At 39.0% G+C, this 26,822-nt stretch overlaps 1 long non-coding RNA gene across 1 annotated transcript; it reads left to right on the plus strand.

Annotated features, from left to right (window-relative positions):
- The first annotated feature begins 12 nt into the window (after window positions 1-12).
- LOC148190140 (uncharacterized) lies at window positions 13-24,347 on the plus strand. The gene is made up of 3 exons (XR_015775283.1): window positions 13-365; window positions 18,969-19,055; window positions 23,309-24,347. It is a non-coding gene; the product is annotated as an uncharacterized LOC148190140 (long non-coding RNA).
- Window positions 24,348-26,822: the final 2,475 nt, after the last annotated feature.

Raw genomic sequence — 26,822 nt, forward strand, 5'->3', positions numbered from 1 at the left:
GGGCGGGCCAGAAACAGTCCACAGCGGAGACTAAAGGAAAGATACAGGCGGGGATGACAGAGGAAAACATGGTAGAAGAATTACCGAGAAATACTAAATAGTCCCGTGAAAGTTTGAGCAAACGGATTGAGACTGCAGTTGTGGACAACACCGAACATTTGTCGCTTAATTTTAGTTCATTAGCTTAAAGTCAAAAGTCGCGCGCACCTGTGCTAAGCTAAAGCTAACGTCGCTGAGTGGATGGACAAGCGGACAGCTGAGAGGTCTGTTTGTTTGTGGGCTTCCTGATGAGGACTCTCCGCCGCCTCCGTCTGGTTTCATCTGTCGGACCACAAAGAGTGTTTCTTCTGCACTGACGCCAAACTGTGAGTTAAACTGTCTGTGTTTTCTTGCTCTGATGAGAGCTGCACGTGAGCCGCTTCAAGACCTGCAACCTCTCTCTGCACGCGCGCGCGCGTGTGTGTGAGGTACCAGGTGGGGCTGAGAGTCTAGTTAATGTTACCTGAGTCTGTTATTGAAAAATACTGGTAAAATCAGAGAGATTTTTTGTTGTAATGTTTTGGGTAAAGTCAATTTGCAATGTTGTGCTTTGTGGTTATTCAGTCATCACACATAATACAATGACTGTTCAAACTATATATATAAACATAAACATAAATAAAATCAGTACACTGTGTATTCAGTATTGAATGAAAAGGCCCAGGCCGAAGCAAAAGCTTATTCCTACGTCCTGCATTCTTATTAATTTCAAGAATGAATAAAAAAGAAGTCATTCAGACTTGTAACTCTCAAAATGAATGTTGTAAGTCATTCATTTTAAAACCAAACATGAGTTACACATGTTTGAATTTATATTGTCATTATATTATTATATGCATAATAATATACCCTGAAAATTTTGTCATCAGATTTTGTTACACAAACCTGTCTAATATCAAGTGACGTGTTCAAGAGCGGTCTGAAATTTGCAAATCCAACAATAATTTCTGTTTTTTACAGTTTTTGCTTGTGATTAATGTTGCAGTTTTTTGTGAAGAAATCATTAGTTAGTTAGTTAGCAGCAGTGCTGAAAGTTTAAGTGACTACTACAAACAGAAACATGTTGTGTGTTGATAATCCCAATATGTCATGTTTGGGAGGTGACAAAAAGTACACTGGAAGGTGCTGTCTGCTGCTGTTTGGACAAAATGCCCAGGGATGCTTTCTCCTTAAGTGTCCGTACAGAGTGGATGCCCTCCTGTGATAAGCTATTTTAGCCGCATTTCAGTCCATGCTCCGACAAATTGTAGCTTACTATATTACCGAAACCGACATTATCGATGAATCGGCCTAGCCCTATTAGCTCTTGTGATGTGCGAACATGTAAAACAGCTGCCAGCAGCCGATTGGTCTGAAGCAGTTGTGGTTCTGAAGCCTAACAAGATTTTCGCATGATGTTGTGATTGCAATTTTGTGATCCCCGCTTCTGGGGTGCTGGATGGATTCATGATATTGGAATGATCCAGCTGTCATGCAAAGTCCTGTACATCATGACTGAACAGATTTGCTATTAAATTGTCTGCAGTGACATTTCCTGATACAACACATATACTGTATGACATTTGAGCAGCAAGAACATTTTTTACTTTTAAAAATTAAAGACCAAATGTAATTTAATAGTGGAGGTCTCCAAAATTGTATCCACTCACTGTGTTTGCATTTCCAAGCCTTGCAGCACCACATGGACCTTGGGTGTGATGACTTATATGAATGTCTCTATCAAACCAACACACGCACTCCTATTGTGTTGTGTGCATCGGGATCATGGAGGTCACATGATTAGTTTGACGATGATGTATACAAGTAAACTCCGGTGCAACATCCCCGGAGCAGCACTCAGCATAGAGGTGAAAGGATTTGCCTTTAATGTGAAAGCTGTAAAGTACAGCATCTTATACAGTCTTTTATGCACCATACCCTACATACGATTCCATGACCTCAGTCCATTACAATGACTATGTAACAGGCTTAAAAAAACGCTCCATTGTGAGTCCATACCTCTAATGGAATTCACAGCGGGTAATAGAAGGCGGTCGTCTCTTAGGGGCACCGCCATTTGATGAGTGATGAATAGAGCAGAGGGCAGGTCAATGACTTAAAGCACAAGGTGGACTTTTAAGAGCTCCGATGACTTGCGAATGTCCCCCCCCCCCAGACAAAGTGCTCTGACAGTGTTTAAAAAAAATCAGTTATAAATAATATAATACTCAAATGAGTGTTAGATTTCCCTGGAAGGTCTCATAAAACACCGTAAGGCCGACATCACAAAAGCAAAGGAAACAGTGGATCTAATTATCATTTCACAGTGTAGAAGTGATAAAACGTCTGCGTGCTGTTGCCTCATACCAGATGACTTCATATTTCGAGATAAAGCAAGACATATTACAATCTGTTTCTTCAATAGACGCCCTCGTAAAGCTACTTACCGGCCCATTGTAGTCCACATCAGAAATTAAAAGTGGAAATCAAACAAGTGGATGTGTGATTCATACAGTAGGGTAATGAAAAATCCTGCGTTACTGTGGCAGCGGGGGCTCTGCGCTGTAGAGCACTGATTCATTTGGAGCGCTGCTGAATTTCCAGTGCCAGCACAGTCCTGTGACTCTTTCAAAGTGCTCAGGCATCTGGGACATCTGAGGGACTGATCTGAACATATCGCACTTGCGCTGCAAATGAATTGGTCCCCCAGGTCTCCAGAGCTGTCAGCAACTCACTTTGTATGAGAGCTTCATTCATCAACACATTTTCCCTGTGAGCAGCAACTTTTGAAAAAAAAAAAAAAGACTAGGAGAGAAATGTAGCAAAACTTTTTTTTTGAGACTTGTCCTTTTTTTGGCACGCTGAATATCCATGTGGCATTGTGGAACATTTGTGGAACTAAATCATGACGCGGTGCCTGTCAAGTTGCTATATTTCTCAGGTGAGGTGTAATAGCAAGGCTCTCAGCTCTGGAGACGTGTGTATGTTTTTTGCCAGTTTGATCATTTTTCACTTTAGAAGTCTGTCAAGTTTAAAAAGAAAGATAAATTTGAAGGTGTATATTGGGAAACAGTTTTTCTGTGTCCTTAGTTTCTTGGAAAGAAATTTATTTGACGATAATTAGAAGGAAAATATTACTTTTAATTTTAATTAAGGAAAAGCACAGTTTAAAACTAATAATAAATGATTATTTATTTTATGGGCGACTTAATTTCCCATATACATTTAATTGCCAGATGATCTGTTGTGCACTGACTATATTTACCTGTATCACCATTCAGCTCTCCATTTCCAACAAGGTGTGTTTAACTCTGCAGAACTCTTGAAACATCCTCCATTCAGACTTCAGGTCATGGTCAGACTGAACTATTTTGGGAGGCAACACTCATTGACTCATCTATCATGGACCTGAATTGAACTGAGATCACTCAAGATTCTGAAATTATTCTTTTAATATAACGTACATTGAAAAATTCCCATGAATTGACCCAATTAATTTTTAATTTTTTCCCAGTAGAAAAAAAAAGTGCCATTAAAGTAAGATGACCTCCAACACAAACCAGCTTGTTACGAGGTTTCATAGAAACTTGAATTGTAGTAGAATATGGCATACAGCCTCATAAGGAAATTACATTCGATAATAGAAAATTATTACTATTATTATTTTTGAAGCAAGCTTAATTTTTTTTTAAAGCATGGAAATTAAGAATTTTCAAGGAAAATAAGACCATTAGGTCTCAATAATAGTCAAATTAGCCGGGCCACATCCACACTAATACGTTTTCATTTTAAAATGCTGTTTCAAAAAGGAAATTGATTTGGACAATTTTTTTTAGAAACACAAGGGCTTTTTCACAATTTCAGATAATCTCTGTCCATACAAACATGCCTGAAAATGCAAATCACATGACTATTCCCGTGCACTGGACATGAACGGGCTGATATAGACAGGAAGCAGATTGTCGGTGATAGGCTCCTTATTTAGAGAAAATACAATGGCGATGGCGAGAAATAAAATCAGACATTAAAAAATATGGCGACATGTCAGAAGCATTATCCACTGGTGGTGAAAGGCGTGGCAATGGTAAAGGAGTATTCATACTATTTTTGCAGGGTATAAGTCAAAGCATACACAAGGCATCATAGGTGGAAGTCAGTCGTTTTGTCCTGCGGCAGACAGTACGCACCATTTCAGGGTCAAACGACATACTGTATGCATCATGTTTTCGAGAGAGATCACAAAACACAGAAATAAAACAGGTTATACTCAGCGCACAGCTTCTACCGATCTTCAGAGCTCAGATAATCGGCACTTAGATATACACTACACTCAGATGAGGGGCAGCTTGAACACTGGAGCATTTACATAGTTTTTTATTGTATGATACTTGAGCGTTGACTTCCTTGTGACCCTACTTGAGAAGCAGTTGCGAGGGTAATGATGATTACATAGCAATGTCAACTGTCTGCGCCCAGCACTTGATGATGTGTAATCCAAACTCTCAGGCAACACGGCGCGTTCTTTCTGGGGAGGTGATAATTTACTGGAGAGGTGTGGGAAGCCTGGAGTGCGAGAATATCCTTTCAGTAATTGTGAAGGGGCTGTGAGCGGGCCAGCGCAGACTGACTTATCTAGCACAGACAGATGCTGATTGTGGGCTCGGCTGCCACCGATCTGGGAATGTAGGCTACGGGGGAACACATGGCGGGGCAAAGGTAGCAGGGGACCCACGGGAGGCCGGCAGATGGGCCTATATTAGACATCTCAGATAGCTCTGCTTCTCCCTGGATGCAGCCCAACACTGTCAGGTCAGAGAGTGAAGCATCGGCCCCTTCAGATCCAGGTGGCTCCATGTTTGACCTCACTTCTCCATTCATCTGCTGCCACGTGTTCTCGCCTCGTTCTGCACACCTCATTCTGCAGTGCATTGACGAGCACAAAGAAGAGACACCTACTTTTTGTTCTAGCAGGAAAGCTTAGTTATACTTCTTTAACAATACAGGCAACAATGTAACAGTACAGATACATGGTAAATGCTAAAATGTTAAGTAATAGTGGCACAAGAAGAGTCATTGCACTGACTCATTTATGTCAGTTATCCAGGTTTCTACAAACAGACCTGAGCCATAGGAATCCAAAAGAGTCTGATTTATTGCTTATGAATTCAACCTTTCATTTGTGACAGAAAGATTCAGTTATTTTTATTTCAAGATGTGCATTAATTGATTTTTAGCCTTATGGAATGAGCAGAACTGAAAACACAGCATTGGCATGTTACTAGCTTACAAAGATAATATGTTATATGTGTTGGCATTTCTCCCTTTGCTAAGCCCCGCCCCACAGATGCAGACTGGCCAATCATAGTGTAGTATCGGCTAGCTCCGACCAGGATCAGACATGGCTGTGCTCCATTGACTCTGATGCAGTAATTTCAGATTTTCTTCATTGCAGGCTGGTTTTGTGGATTTTGAGCAATAAACTTTTCTTGGGACAGTCGTAATGAAAGTCATTACCAGAAGAGGTTTGAAGGACATATACATTTCTTTTCCGTTCCAAAAGCAAAACCAAACCCTGAAAAGTGTAGGGATAGCTAGCTAGCTAGTTCAGTGTTCAGTGCAAAGGTTTCCTTTAATTGTATCGTCTTCTGTCTCAATCGCTGAGTATCAGAATCAGAATCAGAATCAGAATACTTTATTCATCCCAAGGGAAATTCTGTAAAATGACGAAAAACACAACCGAAACTCTCTCTACCAGCATCTTTAGAGAGGGCCCGTAACTTCCAAGTTAAACCAATGGAAGAAAGTAAGAAAAACAAGGAAAAAAGAAGGAAAAGTACTTAGAAAAACAAAGTTGAGACGGAGCAATGATTACAGGCTGCTATGCACCTCGGCGCATGCGCACAATCAAGTAATGCGGGGGTTTACTTTTGTACTTTGATACATTAGCCGTAAGCTTAGTCTATCTTGGTTAACAATCTGAATCATTTTAACCTGTTTTTGTTGCTGAGTGAGTTTGACGTCGTATACTAGGCATCAACCGATATTGGCTTTTCAGGGCTGAAACTGATCAATTATTAGTAGTTAATAAGACAGATAACTAATATTTGGAAATGATATGCAGTAACAATAAAAATGAAAGTATTTCTGTCAATATTTAGATTTTGGAATATAACAAACTCTGACACAAAACTTTGTTTCAGTGCCTTTAGCAAATGTTTAGTCAAAACTGAAATTTTCAACATCATATACAGCAAGTTCCCCACATTTTGTCAAATGAAAATTGAAATAAAAAATGACTAAATAAAAATATCTTACTAAGGTTTTACAAAGTGAAAATTCCTCTCATGCTGGCACTTTCTTTGAACTTTTTAATCATTTTATTGGTGATCATCAAAATAAAATGCAGTTTCAGATAATTGGCAAAATGCTAAATATTGGCTCCAATAATTATACAGGACAGAATCTGTCGACCTAGTATATATATATATATATATATATATATATATACACACACACAGTATCCTTCAAACTCATGTTGTAGACCCTCTGTGTGCTTTCTCTGAAATTGCTTTTTAATTTTTCCAAAAGATTTTATTTCTTCAGGGATTGCAGTTTAACACTGTAGGCTTCATGCTAGCTCTTGTAGCTTGACAGACCATCACACAGGGGTGGGGCTCAGCAAAGGGTCAATTGCCTATGTACACTATATATATATATATATCTATGTACACACACACACACACACACACACACACACACACACGCACACATACATATACATTTGTTACTATGTACCATGCATTTTACATTGCACTTATTTAGTTATTTCTGAATTAAAAAAATGTTAATTAGTGTAGCTTTAAAATAATATTTTGTGTGACATTTCCATATAAGAACTGTTTTTGCTATTTCCCATGTCACATATTGTGTTGTCCTCAATACTTGGTTTCAGGCAAGGTTTTACCACAAAAAAAAGCTAATTTGCATACTTTATTTATTTCTATTTAATAATCTGGATACTGTCTGTTAGCTATAATGGTAACTGTGTCTATCTTTGGCAGACTGCAACACAGTAAAAAGAATAACTACACAGTAATTAGCTCTAAGTGTGTTGACAAAGAATAATAACATATTAAAGCTGCTGTAATTGCTATTTTTGTATAAAAAAATGTTCCAAATGACAATGTGAAAGCAGTGTGAAAGATGCCTCTGGCAGTGATTAGCCTATAGGGAATTAACACCTGTTTTCAGAGAAAAAGCGGTAAAAACCCACCGTGCAGCTACTCAGCACCAAGAAGAAGAAAGACACAGTCAGCGGCAAGGGTTATAATATGTCATTATTGTGTTCCCAACTTGTTTCCACTGCCCCCGAAGTGGCCAATAAAACCACTAATTGCAGGTTTAATTATCAGCATGGTCTCTACTTAAAAGACTAATATCCCCAGAAATGTGGTAGATACACATGAAATCATAAACAAAAACTGTCACAGCACTTCATACATGTAATAGAGCTACATTAGTGGATAATTAGAGAAAGTCAAAAGTTCAAATGATGATTAAATCCCATAAAGTTCCTCCACAGTAAATACTCCCCATCTCTGCGTAATGTGAACTGATACACAGGGAAAAAGGGTAATCCAGGAATCGCCCGCGGCTTGTATTCAATAACAATGCAATTTCAGAGCTGCTTGTATTATTTATTGAAGTGCTGTTGAGGGCACTGAACAAATTTTCTTTAATGTCCAAATGGCTTCTTGCAAATCCTGGTTCACTGTATTTTGGTTTGACAATTATTACCCTGGATACAACGTCCTCTGCAAAGGACAAATAGACTTCTTAATGCAAGTGTATGGCAATACATATGTTAATATATTGTATCTGTTGTCATAAGCTTTCCAGGGCATTAGCAGTTTAATTTAGAGGCCATCTGGGAAAGTGTAATGTAGATAACCAGATTAGAATACGTGGGGTTTTGATGCATGTGTTTGCACCTCTCCTTCAAATCAAGTTTTATTGCAGTGCAGCACGGGATACTGGGAATATTTGGTTTAATGGTATTTCACCTGTGTGAGACTTGTTTTTCAAAGATGGGGAAGAAGAGAAAAGAAAAAAAAAACTCTTTGCTAAATGTTTACATTGAATGTGCAGGCAAAGAGGGGTGAAATACTGATTTTAAATATATAGAGCTAACTGTGTGAAACAGTTTTTGGCTTTTTGTACAAGAAATCAATCCAGTGCATGTGGTTTCTACATGATTTCCTGCTAGAGTACCTCAGTGTTGTGTATAAAGACACTGAATAAATGGTATTCATCGAACATACTCATGTTTTTGGTGATCAGCACAGTGAACACATCAGTTTGCAACTTAAAAGCATGAATGTGAGTGTATTTATTACAACAACAGTTAATGGCACAAGTTTTACAGCACCGGGCATGCCAACATATCACAACACCTTGGCATGGTTTACAAGTGCTAATGGTGACTCAGACAAGGCAGATGGTACTGCTCAAGCTTCTCTTATCAATATATAAAGGATTTTAATGAGTAAATCAGTACACACTCCAACGGAAATAATCTTACATTTATATTCATATAGTGCCACAAATTGTGCCGTCAGAACGTTGGCCACATTGGCAATAAATTTGAACTGACACATCGAAATGAATCATCTTATCAGTGTTGGGAATATCTGCAAGTGACTGATGACCACAAGAAATCAGTAACAAAGCATATGACTATGATTCACCAGCCGTAAAGTTGAGTTTATTTGTTATGGACATCACAGTATCATTAGAAATGTATATTTATGCACAAGAACCAGATGCCCTGTGTTTAATATTTGTATCCATTTGCAACACTTGTTCCCAGGAGACTTTAAAAATTAGAATGTTAAAAAGAAAAGAAAATGCATCGGCAAGCACATACACAGATTAAAAAAAAAAAAAGTTAGTGAATCAATACAAAAAATACATACATACATACATACATACCACAAATACCTGCATTAAGATACATCCACAAAAAAAACACATAAATGATATCCCCAAGCCATCCCCAGCAATACATCCACCCAACTACAACTCAAACTTAATTATTTTTCTCTAAATTGCAGAACTGAAATCAGATCTTTTAGATTTAGTAACTAGTTGAACGTATCCTCATACAACGGTCTGTAGGATATCCTACTAATTAGTGACCCACAAATGATGTTACGTACTTAACATATTTATAGAGGATAGGTGTAGGTAAATAAAATTACTGTGATTAGGTTTTGGAAAAGAAGCATGGTGATGATGTACCTGAAAATGACTCCAATTTCAAACCGTTCTGAACACGGGACTCCTGGGAGAAAGTCCTGTGTTTTTTGACTCCCCCACCCCAGCTGGCCTCCTTACTACTCTACTCTACTACTACTCTACTCTTCACCTCTGTCAGCAAATCTGTCACCTGATCGCAGCCTTCCCAGATACATGGGGTTATACACTGTGTACTGGCTCATGATTACTTGGGATGTGTTTAAGTTCAGGTGCATTACTTTTTGTAGGAAAACATACAAATTATTTCCATCTTTTGTGGCAATGTGAAAACATCTCACAGTTTTGGAACTTCACTGCCAACGAAGGTATTAATATTTTTAATATAAAGAAAAAAACAGGCCTCTTTTTGCTGAGCCTGCCCACTAAAAATGTGCCACTCCCTTCGCTGAAATGCACACTGCTTGATAAATTGCTATTTTTAGTAAGGAAATTAAGGACTCTACTGGACAATGTTGTGTTGCATTGTTTTGTGTTGTGCTGTGTTGTCTTGTACTGTTTTTATTGATATTATGGAAAAAATAATAATTATCATTAGAAAAAAAATGACCAGCTTGCTTGGAAACATTTGAATTTTCAATTTTATGCTTTTGAATTGTTGCATAACGTGGTTCATGCAGGCCAAACAAAACTTTCATTGCATCTTAAGTAGGCCTACACCTTCTCTACACCACTTGATTCACTTTCTGCATAGTATGATAAATTGTTTTCTTGGCTTTTAAAAGTAACCTCTGTGACAGAAGTTACAAACGTAAACTAGTTAATTCTTTGGGGACTGTAAGTGTGAACTAGTTCATTTCAGTAACTGAACTCTAAGATAACTCTTGTGAAGTGTGAATTCACAAAATACTGGCGTTCCCACCAAGCAGCCAATTGTGTCCCAGTCAGATGAATATAGGTTATAGAATGGTCCTTTTAATTTTAGTAATGTATGTTATCCTACAAAACCTGCTGTAGTGTAATCAATCAGACAAAGCCTCTTTCTGACACTGCTAGGTATGAGACGAGCTGTTTCCCCTGGGCCCTGGTCTTAGCTCAGGGTAAGACTAATGACTCTCTGGCTTGAGTGGCCTGAGCCTCGCTGTGGCCCTTCCCTCTGGCTCCCAGCTGCTACAGTGCTTTCGAGAAGGCTCTTCCGCTCTGATCCAATCAGGTGAGGGCTCGTGTTATCTGCTGCGAATTCGCCTGCGCCGCCAGCCACCTGCATGGGCCGCCTCACCGGGGGCTGTGTCCCGCAGAGGCAGAAACAGGTCTCTCAAAGATTCGGTCCACATTTTTCATACAAGTTACTGCAGGATAAGCTCTGAGCTGATCCCCTAACATGGCACTTTGAAATGCCCTCCTACTTTGAGAGGATCAGCCTCAATGCACCACAGTCATAGCAATTTAGGCTCTGTCGCTTCTGACCTTCAGGAGGAAGAAAGGAGCAGAGTGAAGATAGTAAGCAAAGAAATAAACAAGAATTTTTGGGCCGCAAAATGGCCGTAATAAATCTGCAGAGAACAGAGATATTCCGCCAACAAATTCAATTCAGGGAGAGATTTTTGGTTGTCAAAGCTCACTTTGTGTCCTTTACTCTCTCTATTTCACAGTAAAATGTCCTCAGGTGATGGAACCCTTTCCACCTGACTTTAACATGCCGCTCTGGCTTTATAGTTCATCACTGGAACACACATTAAAATCCTATTTCTCTCTCCTTCACCAAACATTTGTCATGCACATCATCTGCTCCTCCAGTGTCTTCTTCTATTCTGCCAGAGCTGATGGTGCTTCCATCATTACAAACGCATGTTGAGCGTGAAAACATTGTTCAGCGCAACTTAACTTCATCAAAAACTCCAGACAAAATGCAAAGGTTTCATACCTATGCCAGATTTGTCCTGCTGTGCTGCAGGAGAAAGTACTTAAAATGTCCAATGTGGCATCTAGGACATATTCCAACACATTATCATCCCAAGTTGTCGGATATTGCTGCTTGATCAGTGCTGTTGTTGTTTCAGGACTGTGTGTCAATTTACTCCTGTTAAATGCATTTAGTATTTTGCAAATACTTTTCCATTTTCAAAGGAAATGTGCAGCTTCTGCATATTTGATGCAGTCTTTTCCAGAATAAACGTACGTCAATAAAACACCTCATATTTACATGTATTTCCTTTCAACGCAAGTACGAGGTTAGATTTAGAAAAAAACATTGTGGTTTGGCCCTACAATCATATGGGAAGAGAACATCGGGTTCCTGGGTGAACGTTCGGGGTATGTTGGACCTATCCAACTCCATTCCGCCCAGCCCTAAAGGGACTCACCTGCTTCTTTCATTACATCATTACTGACAGCAAACAAGCTGATACTGTCCAGTGGCGTAGTATTCTGCTGTGACAGGTTCCATCTGGCAGGGTTATAAACTGTTGCCTCATGCCAACACATCATACAACCAAGACCGGTCCTGTCTGGGGCAATATAAACTGACGCCAGCTGCCGGCGTTTCATACTGCCACATAAGGTGGCCTTTGGCATTGCTGTCTGACTCTGAAACAACTTACCAAGTGGCGGTATTTGACAACTTCAGAGTGAGAATGGACTGCATATTCATTGTATGAATTATGTCATTTTGGGTTTAAATGCAGACTTCAGTGTCAGGGTCATAAATCTTCATTTATGGAACAAGCAGATTTATAATATTACAAGTTGCTATGTGTTACATGAAGAGTGTCCCTCCTAGTGATTAACCCACTGAGACTTACCACTTAACTGCATCTCGACAGAGGCTTTTAGCCTCTTTTAGCTCATTGATTTCGTTTTCCAGCTTATAAAGTCCCTTTAACTTAGTTGCTACTGCTGTTGGAAACAAACTTGTGTGCAAGACATAATCATTTATGGTCTGGAATCAATAATATGTACCCTTGTATTAATCATTTGTGCATATAAATTGCATGCTCTCAATTCATTTGTGGAGTGAGACACCCACTCTCAGGCTCTCTTGCTCTCTTGACACCTAAACAAATCTCACAGCAAAGAGGAAGTCACAGAGCCACTTGATAATGAAATATATACAGTAGCAGTAAAGGTTAATTAGGCTGTCTCTGCACAAAGGCGGCTGAACGTCAAGCTTTTAATTCCACATTCCAGCAACAAAAATGGTCCATAAACATTACAGAGTGTAAAAGCCATAATTGCGTGGCTTTAGTTCACATAAGTGCAGACGCACTTTACACACACTCTTGCACACATACAGACCTCTCCAAAATCACAAAAAGTAGGCTATGTATGTGTTCATGTATGTTGATTTTAGCCTTTTTCACTTTGCTGTCCAATTTTATATTTTCTAATACATAAATACTTTACACCAATTATGTTCATATCACTGAATTATCTGGGGTTGTGAAGAAATCTAGTACTTATGTTTGTTCCCGTAACCTCAGGATTATTATTATTAAGAATGGTGCTGTGCACATTATTCTGCAAGTGGCACAGCAGCCGTAATGATACCATCACTGCAATGAATGCTCACACCCCAGCAATTACTTAATTTTGGCCGGAGCGTGGACCTTTCATTATCTTTTCTCTCTCAGGTCTGTGGCTGTCACATTCAGCTTTTCCTTCTTCACACGCTTAAGTGCCTAAACTGCAATTCCTTAAATGGCCACTTGAGGCTTGTTCCAAAAGTGCATCAATCCTTTTAGACCTTCATGTCAAAATGCCCAATTTTAGAGCAGAACTAAGCATGTTCACAGCCCCGTACAAAAAACGGTTTTGGTCTCTATACAGTTTCCCCTAGTAGCTGCAATGTAGGAAGTAAGGGATCAAAGCAAGTTAATTCCTAATAATGTGGAAGAAAATACTTCACTAAAGACATTAAACTGAAAGTAAATAAGTTTGATAAAGAGAGAAAAAATGGTGAATCAAGAGATTAAGAAAATTTACTTCAACAAGATAAAATAAACAGTTTTAATTAATATTGTTATTAACATTGCTGACTGGACTGATGTTGAAGTGTGAGTTGAATTTTCTGTCCTTTATTCCACACTGAAACCAAACTACTTAAAACCCTGCAACTTTTTTCATTTGCACGCGTATGTGAGAATGTGTTTGGTATCACAGTGGGGTTTAGTGTCTAGTTCAGGATCAGTCTGAGTCTTCTATAAAGGAGTAACTTTGAAAGGGATGAGAAATAGGGATTTACTTATTTCTGTAATGTTAATTATGTTTATTATTCAAAAAAAAACATTTTTTCAGTTTTGGGTTTTTACTGCAGTTTGCAATGCATGGCCTGATGTCTCTTTACGGTCGTGTCTTTGTGTTGTCATGGACACATTGTACACAAACCAACTTGCCAACAGCTTGCAAGGCTTGGGCAGAAATGCATGCATGAAAGCTTTCTGGTTTGAAGGAGAAATACACCTATTTTTAAACATAAGAAAGACTTGGAAATCAACAGGTTTTTTTTTTTGGAATATGGGCAAATATCGCAGCTCCGGCCTTTGGGTGGTTGAAGGAATTAAAAGGGAGTATGAGCGAGCATGATCCAACAAGTCCAAGACCTGTAGGAAAATGTGAAAAATTCCTATTTTAATGCATAAAAGCAAAACGACAAGCTGCTCCAGCTGCTCTAATTTTCCACATTTTGACATAATAAACAACATATTAGGGCATGTTAATCAGAGAATGCACGGCTGCATATATCCAGGAATATTAGTGGAATCTGAATTTTCATTAGCTATGTAAATAGCTCAGCGGGAACAATGTCTTTTTTTTGGAATAAGAATGTGCATGTAAATGTACTCAGTGACTCACTTAAGAAATCTGATTTTATTGTTTGCTGGCCATAAGCAGACATCTCATTATGCACCTGCTCCATACACCTCCTGATGACAAAGTCAGCTCATACACTACATCACTTATAATGATATGATGATGATAATAGTGCAAATGCATTCATAGTTTGCAGAAATGTACAATGCTAACATGTTCTTTTAGTGATTGAGCTCTTAGTGGACTACTGTTCTATCACTATAATGCACACATTTTATGTGAAAGTATATTTCAACTGCTCCCTTTTTTTGTATCGGCCTCACATGTTGGTTTGCAAATTCATTTCAGGAATTTCTGTATCACCTCAAGCCACAAAATGTATGCAGGAGCTTGTAGTCATCCTGTGTTGTGTCTATGTGACATTGCTCTGCAGTGGACAGCCCAAAACTTAATAACATTTGAAAAGAAGGCACGATACACCAGCAGTGCCACAGGAAAGATTGTTTTCAGGAATGATGACCTCGTCGAAATTGATCCTCTCTACATGAGAGGAGATGAAAGAAGCTAACAGGTGACGCTTATCTGATGTTAGAGCAGATTATCTGATTGCATTGTCTAACTGACCGGAATCCTGCTGCTACTGTTTTGCCTCTGCAGAGCTCACATATCTTAACTTGATCTCAGTCTATAAATCAATTTGAGGCTTTGTGTTTATTTTTGTGTCTTGAGAATGTTCTAGCAGATGTAAAAGGTTAATCCATATAGCCCAAACTTCACTGAGTACAGAGGAATGATGACCTCACACCCTCAACAGTGCAATAATATATTACTTGTATGCTTTCATGGTCCAACAGTATTGGAGATATTAAATATGACTTGTATTTGTAAGAAAAAAAAGACAAAATAATATGACACTGACTGCTTTGTTGTGAAAATCAAATAAAACACTTTCCTCGAAGAAAGATGAAGTTCCATCTCATTGATAAGGCAATGATGTATGCCATGGGTCAGGCAGGGAGAGGCGATAATGATGATAGTCATTTAACATATTTACTGGCGTGCACTGGATTACCATCTGCAATTTTATGGTTGATTTAGAATCACTTTATCCTCTCTTTTATAGCGGAGATTTCACAATCAAATGTGCATCAGCCACCCTTTTATCATCTTGTGTTTGCTGAGCCAGCAAAGAGCAGTTTATTGCCATGAGGAAAAAAGGAGTATTTCATTATGTCCCAATACAAATGCTTTTTATCTGAGTCTGTTTTTCAGAGGGAGGCCTCCATGTTTGGCTGGCTTCTTGACCAGAGCTCATCATTAACCAAGCCCGCACACTGCACAGTCTTTACAAGGCTGAGTCAGTTAATGGTTTGAGGGATGATGGATTCATAAATGAATACCAGCCCTCCATCACCTCCTTTATTATTTCCCCCAGAGTATAACAGTCACTGACAGGATGTGATTGAGGCTTCTAATGCATATTATATAAGAGATGTCCCGATCAAGTTTTTTGGCCCCAATCCAGATCCAGGGAGTGAGGGAACTTGTCTTGTCTTGCCAATTTTGTCTCGTTAAAGGCCTTTACACACAGAGGGTGTGACGATTAAATGCCTTGAAAAAGCAAAATAGTCGCCTAAGAATATTTTACGCCAGAACTATTCACACCGGCAGTAATGCACATTTGCAACAGTTGCAACACACGTTTAATAAAAGTCTTTGAGGCAAATTGATTTGCAGGTAGCAAGTCAAATTTTCGACACCTGCCGGGACCCTATTGAACCAGAGCAGCATCCAGCAGTCTGTTGGAGGTCATGTTTTGTATCGCCTAAGCTACTGTAAGCTGTTTATTGAGTTTCCTAAAAGCAAAAAGCTCCGAGTGAATTTGAGTTCCCTCTGGTACACAGTTACACAGTGTTCTTGGGCTTTTACTGTGAAAGGCAGAAGTGAAGGGATTGGATCTGGTGTGCACTACCTTTGAGAAAGTAGTAATAAAGGTTTGGTCCATGGAGCCCCTACATTATTGATTTATTATCCACATAAATTGGCACAATGTGATTGGTTGGTATTTTCATTGGTGGTGCAAAAGCTCAGAAATAATGACCTTGTGCCGAAAAAAAAGACCTTTAAATTTAGCCACATAATTTGTAAACAATGATGATGTTCATAACAGTGCAAATAGAATTTGGCAATGGAAATGTGGAGAAGTTCAATAGCTTGTCAAGATATACAGGGGTATTAACCACTAAAGATCAGGAATGTTCAGTAAAGAAATGGACTTTGTCAAGTGTTGACTAGTTCTCAGATCTCTCTTGCTTTTAGTGAGCGGGTAGAGGACATAAGTCCAGTATTCAGTGGTCAGATACTGTATATTTGATGGCGAAACCAAATGTGTACACCAACAAGAAATTACAAGCCTGCAAGTCCCTAACTTAGATTCCTACGACCACGCTATCTGTGGTCATGTTCAGAACATCAAAAACCATGACAGTGCAGAGTTTTGTCTCTTGAAATTGGAAAACCCGCAAAGACGAGGACACAAATCCATAATGAATGGGACTTAAATTACGATAAGAGGTGTGTTGAAGGGTATGTGTAGGTCTGCAAGGTATAGCCACCTATCAGCCAAAAAAACATCAGAATATATAGGAGAGTATATCCATTTCTTCCATAATAACTTACCCATATACTGTACCAAGTAGTACACCCACCTCATCAACTACCACCACACCACTGGTTATAAATTAACAACCCAGAAAACTTCACCCCAAAAGGGAATTGTACCTACATTTTGTGTCATGGGCTTGCTAGCTAGCGTATTACAGTTGTTATACAACCACAAATTCTGCTTCTGTTGTACTGTAACCCAGGATATTTGGAATGTGTCCTCAGTCCGGTGGTTGTCAACAAGTCTAATAGCTTGCAGCCACAGATGCAGATGGTGTTTCAGTTTGATGAGTGACTGTGTTAACTGGTGACTTTCAGCTGAACACATCTGTGGTTGCTTGTAGTAACTTAAGTCAAATATTTGGTGTAGATTATATGAGTATTTATTTAAAATCAAGGCAAAATTGAATATTTTTTTTACAAAGACACATTTTTTCCTCCTATTTTCAGCAGCTGCTGTCACTCTGAGCAAGCACGATGCATTCGGCTGAGTCACCACTTAACAAGGTCACTTGTTAAATCAAAACAGTGTTTGATTTGAAATGATCTTGATCCTGTTTGAATTCCGTAGAATTTGAGTCTGCTGTTGGAATATTGATTTTGACAAATGAAGACAAAACAGTCAGACATAATGATGGTAGTCACACTTTTAATTCAGTATTATTCTTAAAGCTTGCGAACTCGTCTGGATGGCTGAAACAAAACACCACTTCCGTTGCTAAAATGTGTGCAGAATTTTTTGATGCCGTCATTTGTCAAAGGGTCCATGTTCACATTCTGTGTGAAAGTACTAATGACAAAATGAACAGTTTGAAAAAAATGTATTGACATGCATATTAATCACACGAAAAGAAAATGCTCTGTTGCTTAAAGGCTTTTAGGGAAGGCCAGAGAATTTGGCTGAACATTATGTGTGCAGCACAAAAGTTCCACCTTAAGTTAATATTTGTGAGACATGTTTGATTTATTGTTAGATTTGTATGTGCAGTATAGAAACCAAAGGGCTTGTTCCCACTAAAGACAAGGTAGAGAAAGCCTAACCGTGTAACAACTGGTCGAATACAGTGTTGGTTTTAGTCTTTTAACAGGAATTGCTTGCGCTGAGAAAATTACTGAATAAAACTCGCCTTATCCTTTAAGATACTTTGCAGAAGTTTGCTTGATACCAAAGTGCTAGTTATTTTCGTCTGACAAACATCACACGTACGATGTCACATAAGCCTGACAGTGACATGGGGTTTAAACCTGAGGGAAACACTAGTAAGTGAAAATTGAGTTGGGAATATTTTGTTAGACTTCATGCACTTGGCTCTAATTTGACATATTCTAATACTTCTCATGTACTTCCATCTGACACCAATCAAATTTATTATCATTAGTGTCCAATAGCTCCCATCTACAGTAACATACTGTAGGGTACTGCACAAAGGAGCAAGCTGCCTGCTGGCTGTGATGTTGTGGCACACTGCCAACTTCACACCTTTCCCACCTGTCAAGTTATAAGCAGTGTGCTCTGTGGTTGTCTTTGAAATTAACAAAAAATGAATTTGAGCAAACAGATGGGCAGCAGGAACTGTGTTTACCCAGATGGCATTTGAATTGACAAAAGAGCAAACTCCTTAAGCAATGACTAATACCATGTTTGCGATGAGATAAAGAATTCTTACTTGAGGGACTGTGTGTTTTCTTTATCCTCAGGTTTACACAGGAGCATAATGCAATCATTTAAGACAAAAGGTCATAATTACGATGCCAAATCGCATTAAAGGCTTACCAACATCTACAAAGACGATGCCAACACAGTTGCAGCAACATGACGGCAACACCAACTCAATACATCCACAATATCACACTCTCTGCAATGCGGCATGTACCTGCTGGGCCAACACATGGCTGTCTGCCTCTGAATTTAGACACTTACCTGTCATTCTAATAAATTATTAATAACTTTGCTAGTTTGTGAGAATTCAGTGTGAGAATTTAGGGTGTTGCTCTGTGAAACAGATGCAGATAGATGAGGCAAAGACACTAAACATAACTGTTAGAGTCCCTATAGGCACGTATAGCTGATAAATCCAACTTTATGCTGTAGAGTATTAGACCAGACTTTCTAACATAGGCAGTCCTAATGTCAAAATGAAGTGTTGGCATTGTACCTTTTGACAAACCACTATTTTACATTTGTATGTTTCAATGTATGACATACAGTGTCCTGTCAATAGGTGAAGGGGACGTTGGTGGCTTGACACCTGGGTGAGACAGCTGCCGAGTGACAAACAGCCTCAGACCACCGTTCAAGACCAACAAAAGTGGGTGCGAATCAGCGACAGTTCCCAGCTTGCAATTGTATTTGTGGCCCATGTGAGAAGTAAATTGGCTGAATAATGGGCCCCAAATGGGATTGTCCATGGGTTCCATAATGACCCCATGCCAATCACCACAATGGGTGGATATACTCAAGTGGTACCCGATAATATGTCGATTTTGGGCCTATACCAACTTTGTGTCCAGGTAGCCTTAGCATAACCCATGTGGGCAATTGGCATGGGGCCATAATGGAACCTGATGAAAATCCCTTGTTTTATGGTCCTTTTCCGAGCCCATTTAAAACCCACATGATTCCTGACATGTTGGCTATAGGTTCGGGACATGTCCAGCTGGGTTTTTAGTGACCAAGCTGAGGCATTTAACAGATATTTTTTTTCTAACAAGTGTTTTTTGTGCTTCAACCCAACCGCACGTTAACCACAGCGTTGTCAAAAAAAAGAAAGATGAAGCTTCTACCTGTGTGCTACATATAAAACATACAAGTGGTTTGCAGAAGTATACAACACCAGCATGTATTCTTGAGATTGTGTTGACATCAGTCTGTTCTCATTCTGATGCTCTGATGCTTCGTCACACCCCTCGTGTGATGTTGAGGCCAAGGGCACCCTAGAGCATCCTTTATGACAGTACAATGTACAGTAAACCAATGCCCAGCAATACTACAATAGTATACAATACAAAAGTGTAAAGAGTGAGAAAGTCCATGTATAGTGGGTGGTGGATGGGTCAAATAAACCTTGATTTTTTCCCCATGAAACCAAAAGTCAATTTTATGTTTTATGTTCAGTGTTTTATCGTAGTACGGTCAACATCACCCATGTGACTTATTTATGTCCCGTAACATTATTGAACAAACATATAAATTTATATGCAAACCATGGTCTTTTTTTCTTCATCTAACTAAGAACTTTTGTTGCCTGAACCTAACCACGACTGCTTGACAACATTAACGTATTACATTGTTTCAGTTATACGTCACACAGATATGCTACGTTGTTAACGTAGTGTAACTGTTTAACAAATTTGCATTAAAGGTTGTAATGCTTGAGATTGTTAGCCTCTGTGACAAATGCCAAATACATTCTTTTTTGTGCATGCTTCACAATAAAAGCCACCTAATCTTTTGCCGTTTGAATGCTTTGCATGTGAACTAGCTGTATTAGAAATTGTTTTGCAACAGCAGTTAAATATCTGATGTAAATAGAGTTAACAATAAACAATCAGGATGCTATACATAAACGCATACTCAACTCAAATACAAACAGCACCTTTGTCTCTTAACTACTATGCAGAGACCTAATTATATGATGCAAATACATTGATTGTCTTTTGTTGGCAAAATGTAGTATTAAAAAATGTTTGATATTATGAAAAATGTAGAGAATGTAATGTAATCATACTGTGTAGAGTCATTCAATACAAATTTTATGGCTGTCAAAAAAGAAAAAGGCTCCTGTTGATGTATATCCAGACTTATTTTATCTCAGTGGCAGGAAGTCCAGGTCTTAAAGGTATGCTCAGATTTTCTTTGCTACGTACCAGAATATCTCTGTAGGAATCTCCATGTGTGGTATTCTGATTGGAATTTGAGCTACAATATTGAAGCCCCAAAATGACGCCATCCCACCCTCGGCTGGTTAACATTAGAGGAGTTGAAAATGAGGAACATATGGTACAAAGTCTGATCCCGCGGCTTAACAGCAGGCTCTGCCGTCAAAAGATCCTCCATGAGACTTGCAGGAATTCTGCCCATTAACCAAGTCACGAATGTTCCCAAAATATAAAGACGGTGATCAGAATGCTGTAGGGCACAATGCTAAGGTCTGTACCAGGTGTAAACTCAGAGTCTCCAGCGTAATCTCTATTTGTTACAGTCAAAACATAAATTTTGCACGTTTTGCACGTGGAGAAGCTTCTATGACGCACAAATTTCACAAGGACAACTAGGGTGAAACTTAACGTATATTATTGCTCTTAAAGCGGATCATTACAGTCACTTACATGCCCCTGTGGGCCTATTTGGTGCTCTTTTATTAGCCTTTTTTATTGTTTTTATGGGAATTATTTATCATTCATTGTGGCCTTGTCCTTATGTATTGTACCCCAGCTGCACAGCCAGTCCCATTTGGGGATTATTAAGGTATCCTGTCCTGGCTAGACCCATTAAGCAAAGCTTCAGTCAGACATGAACAGGTCATGTCCCTCTGAAGATCTATAGTCCTCTTGGTGATTTAGGCTAATAGAGTATTAAAGAATAAGCTAAAAATGGTTTCTGTGTCTCTTCAAGTACAGTAATTTTAGGTGGCAGTGCTGGTAACAATTATTACAATGCAGAGGCCAAAGCAGGCCAAGATGCTTAAAAACAGCTTATTCCCATCCCAGGGTCATCAGATACTTGCACTTTATCACACCCCTCGGTGTGTGATCATGATGCGCCCCTCTGAGTGTTTTCATGAGACATACAATCTTTCAACAAACAAACTGACGTAGTATAAAGCACAGGTGACAACTCTAGTCACATGACTTGGACTAGAGTCGGACTCGAGTCACAAATATGATGACTTTATACTCAACTTGACAAAATCAGAAAATGACTTGCAACTCAACTTTGACCTAAACACCAATGACTTGTGACCTCACTTGTACTTGAGGATTTAGATTTGAAAATACTTGATACCTACCTTCAAAAAACAAAGATTAAAGAGTATTTCATTAAAAAAGTGGCACAAATCATTCAATTTCCAGAATCAACTAAAAGTTATGCTTTTCATTCCTACCAAGTGCACACTTAATTCCCCAGATCCTCTTTGTTTGAAACAATCTGACATCATCCAATCAAGTTGCAGGAGAGAATTATGAAGAATAAATGTTACTGAGTTTTGTTACTGAGTGCTAGTTGGTAAAACTGATACCAGAGATAATTACTTTTATGTACAAAAATTGTGAAAATTACAAGACAACAACTTAGCAACGGTAGGTTGAATCTAATGTCAACATAGTTAGCATGCTAATATGTAGCTAACATTTGCTTAACAGCAAAGTAACTTCTGTAACAATTTTTTTGGTCAAATTTATACTGGTATTGGTTAAAGAGTATTTAAAAAGTGCATTATCATTTGTTAAGTACTCCAAACTAAACATTTAGGGCTTTGAACTTGTCAGTATTGACATGGGACTTGAGTGCAAATACTCGAGTCCTACTTGTGACTTGCAAAAAAATGACTTGGTCCCACCTCTGGTATAGAGAGAGTAAGTTTGTGTAGGGTGGAGAGAGGGGAGGTGGATGGGTCAAACAAAATTGGACTTTTATTAGGACAGGGGTTCTCAAACCCCCCAACCAAAGCTGGTTAGGTGTAGTTGGGGCGTTAAGTGGACGAGCTTTGATGTAGTTAGTAATTTTTACGGCCTGGTGAAGCACTGAGTCAAAGAGGGGTGGCATTTTCTTGGCAGCAAGTGCCTCGCGGCAAAATCAGTGTTTCAGCAATTGTATGGGGTTTTCCAAGCTTAGAAATTCTTTGAGCAACTACATATGATGCCTCCAGACACTGCTTGGAGACAGTGCTATGTTTGGAGATGGTTTATTGTTGCAGGAGGCCATCACGTTTCCGTTTAAAGAAGTCTACCAGCTTCTCTTTTAAGTCAGGGTGTTTGGTGTCGAAGTGTATTTTTAATTTGCATGGCTTCATGCTGTCATTTGCCAGCACCTCGGCACACAACACACTGAGGACGCAGCTCAGCCGTGTTAGTTACGGTGAAACCAAACTGCAAATAGCTCTCATCATATTTGCGAAACTGGTGCATCGGTTGCCTGACTTTTATGTACCAGAAACTTGTCCATAGTTTTGTTTGTCTCTTTGTTTGCTGATACAGTGTATGTGAAATAATTGAAGTTGTAACTGCAACATCGTGGTCTTGTGAGTGTGTTTGTAACGTGAGGTTATGTGTGGCTAGCTGCAGTTGGAAGAATTGGGATAGCTCTAGGGGCTACGAGCTTTTTTAAAAAGGAACAAATTACTCCTTAGATTACAAATAGGCCTACTGCAATTGCAGGAGGGTAATCTGTAAAGAAGGAGTGAGTCTTTAAAAAGACTGTTGTGTTTATAAAGCAATGATTATGTATGATTGTAACAAGAGAGATTACACAAACTCTGCAGGGTGTTTCAGTGAGGGTAAGGACTTAAATGCAGTGATTTATTTTAGCACAAATTCATTTTCATTTTCATTTTCATTTCAGTATGGAGGCGGAGTGGCGTGGGTCTCCTCTCTGCTCTGACTGCAGCTGGGACTGTGGCGCGAGACTACTGTAGGACTGACCGCCTGTAAGTGTTTTGGGACAGAGGTGGGGCTCACGGCAGCACCCGGCACCCGCTGCTTGTTGAGGACAGTAACTGCAGAACGATACGTGCCTTGTCAGAGTCGTAGGTGCAACTCCCGTTTAAATGATAACACTCCGGTTTAATTGATGGATCAGTAAATGAACCTGTGTAAGCTATTTGGTTTGTTTGTGTCAGTCCAGCCCATTGCATTTTCGCCACAGACGGAGCTTTTAACAAACCTGACGGGTCCACGACCCTTTTTCTCCCTCCGTCTGTGACATCGCGCCCCACTGGGAGAGTGTCCGCGACCCCCACTTTGAGACCCACTGATTTAGGAGATTCCCCTCGTGAACTCTGTGAAACCAAAAGTCACTGTTGTTTGAATACAATGATGTGTAACTTACGCATGTTCATCACTTCACAACTTTATGTGTTTTGTTTTTTAGCTGTGTTTGATATGCAATAGGGTGCCTTGTGTGCTTTTGAGCTAGGTACGAAGTTTTCCCTGCAAGTGGGCAAAAACAAATAAAAATCTGATTTGCGGAGCTTTAAAATTCCCTCATCCCCAAAGAGTACCTTAGCAGAATATTGATAAGCGAAACACTTTGGCCCACATGATAGCCTTTTGTTAATTAGCATATTATATATAGACCAACATTGCTGCATGGTTTATTCATAAAGTGTAATAATAGGCTAATTTTTGTTTTTATTTAATTTGCTTGAAATGTGGTGGTTGATTTCTAAATGGCTTCCGGCCAGAGAAGCTGCTATTGAGTAGAATATTAGTCACGTTAATGAAGCTCTCGGAATGTAAACCATGATTTCCTGTATGACACAGAATAACTTATAACTACACTTTGACAAGGACAAGATATAATGTCTAGTCTTGTGGCTTTGTGAACTAATAAGGTTGCTGTATGTGATGAAACTAGTTTAGAAAATTATACTGTCGCTAGAATAAACCTCTCAGTGTTCTCCAACACATTCTCATTTGTGCTTATTGTTTTGCCAGTAGAGACTGTAGTGGTACTCTCAGTGCTACTGTTCATGCTGGTTTTGCTCTTTATGTTATAACATTATTTCTCACAGCTCACTCAAACTCCAGCCTTGACTAAAACCGAAGCACGCTCATATCAGTGGCATGCTAATTTGTATAAATTATCATTTGAGGGAAAATAATCATATTGCAATTTTATGCCTGGCATATTTGAAGATAATGATATTGTTACAAATAACATAACTACTTCTCATTTAAATGATAATTTTGTGTCATTGTGTATTTTCTCTGCATGCGCAGTGCCGGGACAGCAATGTGGGTCATTCGAAATTAGGCATTTAAATGACAAAAGATGCTCTGGCTGGGACATCGCAACAGCTCTATTCAGTTTTGTCTCATTTAAGTCAAAAGTCTTTCATCAGCTTTCGATTTGATGAATGAGAGAGCAGCTCGGGCTGCGTGCTCTACTGTATACCGATGCGCCAATAGTGTGACAAATGGCTGTGGGCCTGGTGACTACAAAGCACAGTAAACAGAGTCGGAGCTGCTGCCGCTTCACACAGCTGAGCTTTCCACAGGGCTTCCTCACACATCATTCATCTCCTTCATGGCTTGATGAAACTGTAGAGAACCCACAATAAGGATGGCGTATTAGTTCATACTGTACGCTGGAGGACACAGTTGTTTTTTTGCCTCATCTCTGAAATATGGCCCTCGTGCACAGCAGTTTCCTCCCTCAGATCAATAGGGAGGAGATCATATTATGTAATGTTGCAGGTTTTGAGCAAATAAACAATTAGACTCAGCTGTTAATTAAGATTTCTGCCATGGACAATACAAAAAAATATTGTAACTGTTTCTGAGATTTGGATTCTTCATTTTATTTCTGCCTTTGTATGCTTCAAACAGATGTTGTTTAGATTTAAACAGATTTATTTATTTATTTTTACATTTTTTCATTCTTAAACTGGATATATATGGAAAAACACTGTTTTCAGCCAAAGACAAAAAAGTCAAGGATGGGGTGCATGCAGTCACAGTCGGAGACCAAAAATAAGAATGAAATAAAGTAAATTGCACTTCCAAATCCATAAAAATGCCTATTTAATTCAGCTGTCTACCTTTTAAAGGTAAGCGCAGGGAAGTAAAATGCACACACATTACTGATACGCCCTCTTCAGTGTGCAGTAGTCCTTGAGCCTTAGAACTGAGTCTCTTTAACCTTTCACCAACAATGAGCCAACGCAGCAGAGTAAGAATAATATTCTCAGGACATAAGTCACTTGTGTCTACTTTTGTTTTAATGATCATAATCATTTAATGATTCTTTGTTTCACCTCCTACTATTTTGGCGTGAAGTTTAATCAGTGCAGTCAACAGAGGAAAATGTTGGCATTGTAATTTTTTTGCAAACCACAAATAGGCACATTTCATATGTACCATACTAACATTTCTAAAGTTTTCACCTGGAAGTGGTGGGGACAGCGGTTGGCGAGTAACTGAGTCTTGATACCTGCCAAGCTGCAGACCACTGTTCAAGACCAAAACTGGTTGTGTTTTAGTGATACATCACTATTTCCACAGAGATAGTGCCCCAAACGGTGGTTGCTTTTTACTTGTTAATCGTATTGTGCCTTCAAAGCCGTGTATTTTTACCCAAAACTTGATTTTTTCCAAACCATAACCAAATGATTTTTGTGGCTACGTTAACCACAGTGTTGTTAAAATGTGGAATTTGAACATATCAGCTACAAAAGTAATGTACAACACATAAGTGTTGAAATACACTTTTTTTTTCCTTATTTTTTTTTGCATCAGGCTGTAAACATGTTTATTTTTGCTGTGGATTTGGGTATTTTAACATGGGGGTCCGTGGGGATTTACTCTGTTTTGGAGCCAGCCTTAAGCAGCCATTCAAGGAACTACAGTTTTTGGTACTTCAGCGTTGGCTTTATTTTTCAGCCTCAGAGTTTGGTTGGTATTTTGACATTATTCACCGTGTCTCCAGTTTATTTAAATGAGGATTTGACCTCATCGCAGTGTACTGCACAAACATGTCAGTGGCAGGCTTTTTCTGTCCTTGATGACTTATAGTTGGCCACACCAACTTTTGGGATATAATGAAGGGAGGCCTTTGGAATTATCAAGGCAATTCTGAAGACACATCTTACAAGAGGCCACTAGGCTTGGGCAGTATCTAATGTTTTATACCTTCCTACCTTCTTGAAATTTCGAGTATATGATGGTTCAAGTGTGTGGCACTACGACCCCACCCAACCCCAAAGTGTGATACTTACTTTTGGCGTTTCAGACTAATAACTACATAATGTAAACCCACAGAATGTTCCAAAAAATATTCTCACACCTATTTACCTTATTAAACAGAGAAATACAGCTGTACAACTTTGAATACAACTTTCTGTTGGTCATGGAAG

This window comes from Plectropomus leopardus, chromosome 2 (assembly GCF_026936395.1).
Source record: "Plectropomus leopardus strain MGB_pleo_1.0 chromosome 2, ASM2693639v1, whole genome shotgun sequence".
In the NCBI taxonomy this organism is placed as follows: Eukaryota; Metazoa; Chordata; class Actinopteri; order Perciformes; family Serranidae; genus Plectropomus; species Plectropomus leopardus.